Source organism: Narcine bancroftii, unplaced genomic scaffold, assembly GCF_036971445.1.
Source record: "Narcine bancroftii isolate sNarBan1 unplaced genomic scaffold, sNarBan1.hap1 Scaffold_158, whole genome shotgun sequence".
Taxonomy (NCBI): domain Eukaryota; kingdom Metazoa; phylum Chordata; class Chondrichthyes; order Torpediniformes; family Narcinidae; genus Narcine; species Narcine bancroftii.
Genome location: NW_027211893.1, coordinates 6,286,810 through 6,295,477, shown reverse-complemented (window position 1 = coordinate 6,295,477; position 8,668 = coordinate 6,286,810).

The window sequence follows — 8,668 nt, the reverse complement described above, 5'->3', positions numbered from 1 at the left end:
TTCCCCGCGTCTGATTACCGGCCTCTGATTCCCCGCCTCTGATTCCCCATCTCTGATTCACAACCTCTGATTCCCCACCTCTGATACCCCATATCTGATTCCCCGCCTCTGTTTCCCCGCCTCTGATTCCCCACCTCTGATTCCCAATATCTGATTCCCCGCCTCTGATTCCCCACCTCTGATTCCCCGCCTCTGATTCGCCAGCTATGATTCCCCGCCTCTGATTCCCCGTGTTTGATTCCCTGCCTCTGATTCCCGGCCTCTGATTCCCCATCTCTGATTCACCGCCTTTGATTCGCCACCTCTGATTCCCCATATCTGATTCCCCGCCTCTGTTTCCCCGCCTCTGATTCCCCGCCTCTGATTCCCCATATCTCATTCCCCGCCTCTGAATCCCCATCTCTGATTCCCGGACTCTGATTCCCCACCTCTGATTCCCTGCTTCTGATTCTGATTCCCTGCCTTTGATTCCCCATCTCTGATTCCGCACTTCTGATTCCCTGCCTCTGATTCCCCATCTCTGATTCCCCATATCTGATTCCCCGCCTCTGTTTCCCCGCCTCTGATTCCCCGCCTCTGTTTCCCAATATCTAAGTCCCCGCCTCTGATTCCCCAACTCTAATTCCCCACCTCTGATTCCCCAGCTCTGATTCCCCGCCTCTGATTCCCCGCATCTGATTCCCTGCATCTGATTCCAAGCCTCTTATTCCCTGCCTCTGATTCCCAACCTCTGATTCCCCACCTCTGATTCCCCATATCTGATTCCCAGCCTCTGTTTCCCCGCCTCTGATTCCCCGCCTCTGTTTCCCCATATCTGATTCCCGGCCTCTGGTTCCCCGCCTCTGATTCCCCGCCTCTGATTCCCTGCCTCTGATTCCCCATCTCCGATTCCGCACATCTGATTCCCTGCCTCTGATTCCCCGCCTCTGATTCCCCGCCTCTGATTCCCTGCCTCTGATTCCCAACCTCTGATTCCCCACCTCTGATTCCCCGTGTTTGATTCCCCGCCTCTGTTTCCCCGCCTCTGATTCCCCGCCTCTGATTCCCCAACTCTAATTCCCCGGTTCTGATTCCCCATATCTGAATCCCCGCCTCTGTTTCCCCGCCTCTGATTCCCCGCCCCTGTTTCCCCATATCTGATTCCCTGCCTCTGATTCCCCAACTTTGATTCCCAGCATCTGATTCCCCAGCTCTGATTCCCCGCCTCTGATTCCCCGCATCTGATTCCCTGCATCTGATTCCAAGCCTCTGATTCCCCGCCTCTGATTTCCCGTGTTTGATTCCCTGCCTCTGATTCCCCGCCTCTGATTCCCCATATCTCATTCCCCGCCTCTGATTCCCCATCTCTGATTCCCGGACTCTGATTCCCCACTTCTGATTCCCGGCCTCTTATTCCCGGCATCTGATTCCGGCCTCTGATTCCCGGCCTCTGATTCCCTGCTTCTGATTCCCCATCTCTGATTCCGCAAGTCTAATTCCCTGCCTCTGATTCCCCACCTCTGATTCCCCATATCTGATTCCCCGCCTCTGTTTCCCGGCCTCTGATTCCCCGCTTCTGATTCTGATTCCCTGCCTCTGATTCCCCATCTCTGATTCCGCACATCTGATTCCCTGCCTCTGATTCCCCACCTCTGATTCCCCATATCTGATTTCCCGCCTCTGTTTCCCCGCCTCTGATTCCCCGCCTCTGTTTCCCCATATCTAATTCCCAACCTCTGATGCCCCAACTCTGATTCCCTGCCTCTGATTCCCCGCGTTCTATTCCCTGCCTCTTATTCCCCGCATGTGATTCCCCATCTCTGATTCACCTCCTCTGATTCCCCACCTCTGATTCCCCATATCTAATTCCCCGCCTCTGTTTGCCCGACTCTGATTCCCCGCCTCTGTTTCCCCATATCTGATTCCCGGCCTCTGAATCCCCAACTCTGATTCCCTGCCTCTGATTCCCCAGCTCTGATTCCCCGCCTTTGATTCCCCCGTCTGATTCCCAGCCTCTGAAACCCCGTGTCTGATTTCTTGCCTCTGATTCCCCGCCTCTGATTCCCCATCTCTGATTCACAGCCTCTGATTCCCCACCTCTGATTCCCCATCTCTGATTCCGCACATCTGATTCCCTGCCTCTGATTCCCCGACTCTGATCCCCACCTCTGATTCCCCAGCTCTGATTCCCCGCCTCTGATTCCCCAACTCTGATTTCCCGCCTCTGATTCCCCAGCTCGGATTCCCCGCCTCTGATTCCCCGTGTTTGATTCCCTGCCTCTGATTCCCCGCCTCTGATTCCCCATCTCTGATTCACCGCCTTTGATTCGCCACCTCTGATTCCCCATATCTGATTCCTCGCCTCTGTTTCCCCGCCTCTGATTCCCCGCCTCTGATTCCACATATCTCATTCCCCGCCTCTGATTCCCCATCTCTGATTCCCGGACTCTGATTCCCCACCTCTGATTCCCGGCCTCTTATTCCCGGCATCTGATTCCGGCCTCTGATTCCCGGCCTCTGATTCCCTGCTTCTGATTCCCCATCTCTGATTCCATGCATCTGATTCCCAGCCTCTGATTCCCAGCCTCTGATTCCCAACCTCTGATTCCCCACCTCTGATTCCCCATATCTGATTCCCCGCCTCTGTTTCCCCGCCTCTGATTCCCCGCCTCTGTTTCCCCATATCTGATCCCCGCCTCTATTTGCCCGCATCTGATTCCCCACCTCTGTTTCCCCATATCTGATTCCCCGCCTCTGAATCCCCAACTCTGATTCCCTGCCTCTAATTTCCCAGCTCTGATTCCCCGCCTCTGATTCCCCGCGTCTGATTACCGGCCTCTGATTCCCCGCCTCTGATTCCCCATCTCTGATTCACAACCTCTGATTCCCCACCTCTGATACCCCATATCTGATTCCCCGCCTCTGTTTCCCCGCCTCTGATTCCCCACCTCTGATTCCCAATATCTGATTCCCCGCCTCTGATTCCCCACCTCTGATTCCCCGCCTCTGATTCGCCAGCTATGATTCCCCGCCTCTGATTCCCCGTGTTTGATTCCCTGCCTCTGATTCCCGGCCTCTGATTCCCCATCTCTGATTCACCGCCTTTGATTCGCCACCTCTGATTCCCCATATCTGATTCCCCGCCTCTGTTTCCCCGCCTCTGATTCCCCGCCTCTGATTCCCCATATCTCATTCCCCGCCTCTGAATCCCCATCTCTGATTCCCGGACTCTGATTCCCCACCTCTGATTCCCTGCTTCTGATTCTGATTCCCTGCCTTTGATTCCCCATCTCTGATTCCGCACTTCTGATTCCCTGCCTCTGATTCCCCATCTCTGATTCCCCATATCTGATTCCCCGCCTCTGTTTCCCCGCCTCTGATTCCCCGCCTCTGTTTCCCAATATCTAAGTCCCCGCCTCTGATTCCCCAACTCTAATTCCCCACCTCTGATTCCCCAGCTCTGATTCCCCGCCTCTGATTCCCCGCATCTGATTCCCTGCATCTGATTCCAAGCCTCTTATTCCCTGCCTCTGATTCCCAACCTCTGATTCCCCACCTCTGATTCCCCATATCTGATTCCCAGCCTCTGTTTCCCCGCCTCTGATTCCCCGCCTCTGTTTCCCCATATCTGATTCCCGGCCTCTGGTTCCCCGCCTCTGATTCCCCGCCTCTGATTCCCTGCCTCTGATTCCCCATCTCCGATTCCGCACATCTGATTCCCTGCCTCTGATTCCCCGCCTCTGATTCCCCGCCTCTGATTCCCTGCCTCTGATTCCCAACCTCTGATTCCCCACCTCTGATTCCCCGTGTTTAATTCCCCGCCTCTGTTTCCCCGCCTCTGATTCCCCGCCTCTGATTCCCCAACTCTAATTCCCCGGTTCTGATTCCCCATATCTGAATCCCCGCCTCTGTTTCCCCGCCTCTGATTCCCCGCCCCTGTTTCCCCATATCTGATTCCCTGCCTCTGATTCCCCAACTTTGATTCCCAGCATCTGATTCCCCAGCTCTGATTCCCCGCCTCTGATTCCCCGCATCTGATTCCCTGCATCTGATTCCAAGCCTCTGATTCCCTGCCTCTGATTCCCAACCTCTGATTCCCCACCTCTGATTCCCCATATCTGATCCCCAGCCTCTGTTTCCCCGCCTCTGTTTCCCCATATCTTATTCCCGGCCTCTGATTCCCCGCCTCTGATTCCCCGCCTCTGATTCCCTGCCTCTGATTCCCCATCTCCGATTCCGCACATCTGATTCCCTGCCTCTGATTCCCCGCCTCTGATTCCCCGCCTCTGATTCCCTGCATCTGATTCCCCGCGTTCTATTCCCTGCCTCTGATTCCCCACATGTGATTCCCCATCTCTGATTCACCTCCTCTGATTCCCCACCTCTGATTCCCCATATCTAATTCCCCGCCTCTGTTTGCCCGACTCTGATTCCCCGCCTCTGTTTCCCCATATCTGATTCCCCGCCTCTGAATCCCCAACTCTGATTCCCTGCCTCTGATTCCCCAGCTCTGATTCCCCGCCTTTGATTCCCCCGTCTGATTCCCAGCCTCTGAAACCCCGTGTCTGATTTCTTGCCTCTGATTCCCCGCCTCTGATTCCCCATCTCTGATTCACAGCCTCTGATTCCCCACCTCTGATTCCCCATCTCTGATTCCGCACATCTGATTCCCTGCCTCTGATTCCCCGACTCTGATCCCCAACTCTGATTCCCCAGCTCTGATTCCCCGCCTCTGATTCCCCAACTCTGATTCCCCGCCTCTGATTCCCCAGCTCTGATTCCCCGCCTCTGATTCCCCGTGTTTGATTCCCTGCCTCTGATTCCCCGCCTCTGATTCCCCATCTCTGATTCACCGCCTTTGATTCGCCACCTCTGATTCCCCATATCTGATTCCTCGCCTCTGTTTCCCCGCCTCTGATTCCCCGCCTCTGATTCCCCATATCTCATTCCCCGCCTCTGATTCCCCATCTCTGATTCCCGGACTCTGATTCCCCACCTCTGATTCCCGGCCTCTTATTCCCGGCATCTGATTCCGGCCTCTGATTCCCGGCCTCTGATTCCCTGCTCCTGATTCCCCATCTCTGATTCCATGCATCTGATTCCCAGCCTCTGATTCCCAACCTCTGATTCCCAACCTCTGATTCCCCACCTCTGATTCCCCATATCTGATTCCCCGCCTCTGTTTCCCCGCCTCTGATTCCCCGCCTCTGTTTCGCCATATCTGATCCCCGCCTCTATTTGCCCGCATCTGATTCCCCGCCTCTGTTTCCCCATATCTGATTCCCCGCCTCTGAATCCCCAACTCTGATTCCCTGCCTCTAATTTCCCAGCTCTGATTCCCCGCCTCTGATTCCCCGCCTCTGATTACCGGCCTCTGATTCCCCGCCTCTGATTCCCCATCTCTGATTCACAACCTCTGATTCCCCACCTCTGATACCCCATATCTGATTCCCCGCCTCTGTTTCCCCGCCTCTGATTCCCCACCTCTGATTCCCAATATCTGATTCCCCGCCTCTGATTCCCCACCTCTGATTCCCCGCCTCTGATTCGCCAGCTATGATTCCCCGCCTCTGATTCCCCGTGTTTGATTCCCTGCCTCTGATTCCCGGCCTCTGATTCCCCATCTCTGATTCACCGCCTTTGATTCGCCACCTCTGATTCCCCATATCTGATTCCCCACCTCTGTTTCCCCGCCTCTGATTCCCCGCCTCTGATTCCCCATATCTCATTCCCCGCCTCTGAATCCCCATCTCTGATTCCCGGACTCTGATTCCCCACCTCTGATTCCCTGCTTCTGATTCTGATTCCCTGCCTTTGATTCCCCATCTCTGATTCCGCACATCTGATTCCCTGCCTCTGATTCCCCATCTCTGATTCCCCATATCTGATTCCCCGCCTCTGTTTCCCCGCCTCTGATTCCCCGCCTCTGTTTCCCAATATCTAAGTCCCCGCCTCTGATTCCCCAACTCTAATTCCCCACCTCTGATTCCCCAGCTCTGATTCCCCGCCTCTGATTCCCCGCATCTGATTCCCTGCATCTGATTCGAAGCCTCTTATTCCCTGCCTCTGATTCCCAACCTCTGATTCCCCACCTCTGATTCCCCATATCTGATTCCCAGCCTCTGTTTCCCCGCCTCTGATTCCCCGCCTCTGTTTCCCCATATCTGATTCCCGGCCTCTGGTTCCCCGCCTCTGATTCCCCGCCTCTGATTCCCTGCCTCTGATTCCCCATCTCCGATTCCGCACATCTGATTCCCTGCCTCAGATTCCCGCCTCTGATTCCCCGCCTCTGATTCCCTGCCTCTGATTCCCCATCTCCGATTCCGCACATCTGATTCCCTGCCTCTGATTCCCCGCCTCTGATTCCCCGCCTCTGATTCCCTGCCTCTGATTCCCAACCTCTGATTCCCCACCTCTGATTCCCAATATCTGATTCCCCGCCTCTGTTTCCCCGCCTCTGATTCCCCTCCTCTGATTCCCCAACTCTGATTCCCCGCCTCTGATTCCCCAGCTCTGATTCCCCACCTCTGATTTCCCGTGTTCGATTCCCTGCCTCTGATTCCCCGCCTCTGATTCCCCATCTCTGATTCACCGCCTTTGATTCGCCACCTCTGATTCCACATATCTGATTCCCCACCTCTGTTTCCCCGCTTCTGATTCCCCGCCTCTGATTCTCCATATCTCATTCCCCGCCTCTGAATCCCCATCTCTGATTCCCGGACTCTGATTCCCCACCTCTGATTCCCGGCCTCTTATTCCCAGCATATGATTCCCGGCCTCTGATTCCCGGCCTCTGATTCCCCGCTTCTGATTCTGATTCCCTGCCTCTGATTCCCCATCTCTGATTCCGCACATCTGATTCCCTGCCTCTGATTCCCCACCTCTGATTCCCCATATCTGATATCCCGCCTCTGTTTCCCCACCTCTGATTCCCCGCCTCTGTTTCCCCATATCTAATTCCCAACCTCTGATGCCCCAACTCTGATTCCCTGCCTCTGATTCCCCGCGTTCTATTCCCTGCCTCTGATTCCCCGCCTGTGATTCCCCATCTCTGATTCACCACCTCTGATTCCCCACCTCTGATTCCACATATCTAATTCCCCGCCTCTGTTTGCCCGCCTCTGATTCCCCGCCTCTGTTTCCCCATATCTGATTCCTCGCCTCTGAATCCCCAACTCTGATTCCCTGCCTCTGATTCCCCAGCTCTGATTCCCCGCCTTTGATTCCCCCGTCTAATTCCCAGCCTCTGAAACCCCGTGTCTGATTTCTTGCCTCTGATTCCCCGCCTCTGATTCCCCATCTCTGATTCACAGCCTCTGATTCCCCACCTCTGATTCCCCATCTCTGATTCCGCACATCTGATTCCCTGCCTCTGATTCCCCGACTCTGATCCCCACCTCTGATTCCCCAGCTCTGATTCCCCGCCTCTGATTTCCCGTGTTTGATTCCCTGCCTCTGATTCCCCGCCTCTGATTCCCCCTATCTCATTCCCCGCCTCTGATTCCCCATCTCTGATTCCCGGACTCTGATTCCCCACCTCTGATTCCCGGCCTCTTATTCCCGGCATCTGATTCCGGCCTCTGATTCCCGGCCACTGATTCCCTGCTTCTGATTCCCCATCTCTGATTCCGCAAGTCTAATTCCCTGCCTCTGATTCCCCACATCTGATTCCCCATATCAGATTCCCCGCCTCTGTTTCCCGGCCTCTGATTCCCCGCTTCTGATTCTGATTCCCTGCCTCTGATTCCCCATCTCTGATTCCGCACATCTGATTCCCTGCCTCTGATTCCCCATCTCTGATTCCGCACATCTGATTCCCCACCTCTGATTCCCAATATCTGATTCCCCGCCTCTGTTTCCCCGCCTCTGATTCCCCTCCTCTGATTCCCCAACTCTAATTCCCCGCCTCTGATTCCCCGGCTCTGATTCCCCGTGTTTGATTCCATGCCTCTGATTCCCTGCCCTGATTCACCATCTCTGTTTCACCGCCTTTGATTCGCCACCTCTGATTCCCCATATCTGATTCCCCGCCTGTTTCCCCACCTCTGATTCCCTGCCTCTGATTCCCAACCTCTGATTCCACACCTCTGATTCCCCATATCTGATTCCCCGCCTCTGTTTCCCCGCCTCTGATTCCCTGCCCCTGTTTCCCCATATCTGATTCCCTGCCTCTGATTCCCCAACTCTGATTCCCCGCCTCTGATTCCCCAGCTCTGATTCCCCGCCTCTGATTTCCCGTGTTTGATTCCCTGCCTCTGATTCCCCGCCTCTGATTCCCCATCTCTGATTCACCGCCTTTGATTCGCCACCTCTGATTCCACATATCTGATTCCCCACCTCTGTTTCCCCGCCTCTGATTCCCCGCCTCTGATTCTCCATATCTCATTCCCCGCCTCTGAATCCCCATCTCTGATTCCCGGACTCTGATTCCCCACCTCTGATTCCCGGCCTCTTATTCCCAGCATATGATTCCCGGCCTCTGATTCCCGGCCTCTGATTCCCCGCTTCTGATTCTGATTCCCTGCCTCTGATTCCCCATCTCTGATTCCGCACATCTGATTCCCTGCCTCTGATTCCCCACCTCTGATTCCCCATATCTGATATCCCGCCTCTGTTTCCCCACCTCTGATTCCCCGCCTCTGTTTCCCCATATCTAATTCCCAACCTCTGATGCCCCAACTCTGATTCC